The sequence below is a fragment of the Mandrillus leucophaeus genome, unplaced genomic scaffold (assembly GCF_000951045.1).
Source record: "Mandrillus leucophaeus isolate KB7577 unplaced genomic scaffold, Mleu.le_1.0 Scaffold161, whole genome shotgun sequence".
NCBI classification, from domain to species: domain Eukaryota; kingdom Metazoa; phylum Chordata; class Mammalia; order Primates; family Cercopithecidae; genus Mandrillus; species Mandrillus leucophaeus.
Window position 1 is genome coordinate 1703075 of NW_012101599.1, and position 1407 is coordinate 1704481.

The following is a 1407-nucleotide window of genomic DNA, read 5'->3' on the forward strand; positions in this document are numbered from 1 at the left end:
CTCTCTCTCACACACACACACACTCACACCTCTCCAGGAAAAGCAGCAGACAAGTGGGGATTGAAAAATTCAAACCCTCCCTCTGGTCCTGGGAGGAAAGGGCTGTCTCAGGTCCGCAGGGGGTGGAGGTGTGTGCTTGTGTGTGTGTGTGTGTGTGTGTACACACGCCCTCCCCGGCGTGCCTTTTCCGGAGCACTGGAAAGCCGTCCACGGCGGACCACCTCAAAGGCGGCCGTGGTACTGCCCTGCCCCGTGCCCCCTGCCCTGGAACTCCCTCCTCCTGCGCCCCTGCTCCTATTTGCAGCCTAAACCCCTGTAATGCTGCCACATTTCTTAACATCTTGGAGGGGGAGGCGGAGTGGAGAGAGGCGGAGAGAGGAAGGGGGGAGGGAGCCGAAATAAAGGTGGTTTCCTTTTTTGGCAGCCGGTTTTGCTTTTGTTGAGCATGAAATCTCTGCTCCCTTAAAAAATTATTCTCGGAAAAAGACATTCCCCGTGTTTTCCAGGTTTTGAGCCGCCTCTCCTCAGGGCCTGGTAGGGGGAGGGAAAGTTGTAAACAAATTGCCACCTTAAATTCGCGGTGCGAGTCTGCGGAGCGGCCGGGTTCATTGTGTTTACGAGGCTCGCTGAAATGTGTGGAATCCGGGGAAGGCGAGCACCCAGACGGGGGCCCGCCGGGGCCGCGGCCAGCGCCGGGGAAACGCCGCGCCGGGGAGCAGCCTGCGCCGGCCTGGGCCCTTCCCTGTGCACTCGGCTGTTTTTTACGTTTAACCAGAAAGGAAGGGAGAGGAGGGAAAGATCCATGTGGCCGCCCTCTTCCGATCACAAATATTGTCGTAAGTTGCAGATGGCTGCCCCACTTCCTAATTCAGCTCACACAGCCTCTTCCAACGCTATGGAAAAGCGTCGGGAGTGAACTCCGGCGGCCGCGCTCACCACGTGGATCCCCACTTACTACCACTCTAGGCGGGGGTCCAGTTGGGGGAACCCGCAATATGTTGTTCCCAAGCGCGCTGAGCCCCTAGCGCCCGTCCCCGAGGGTGATGGACGGAGCAGGACTGGTTTGCTGGCTCCTGAACCTTGGGTTCCATCGCTGGGATTACGCAGCCCCCTCCCTTCTCAGGTCTGGGGTGAATATTGCCTGTGTCTAGTGGTTTCTCTCCTCTCTACCTCGGCTTCCTCTTCTCCTGTATTGCAGCCCCAGTGCCCCAAGTCGTACTCAGGGATCCCGCGGGTGGGGGCGCCCTGATGTCCCCGAGGTGCAGCTCCCACGCTGCGGCCCGGATTTGATTTATGACCGAGCCCGCCCCCCCCCCCATGACGCTCAGGTCCGCCAGGGCTGCAGCCTCGAGGGCGAGTCCGTGTGCCGCGGCCACCCGCGCCCCCACGGCTGCTGGGGGCTCACCG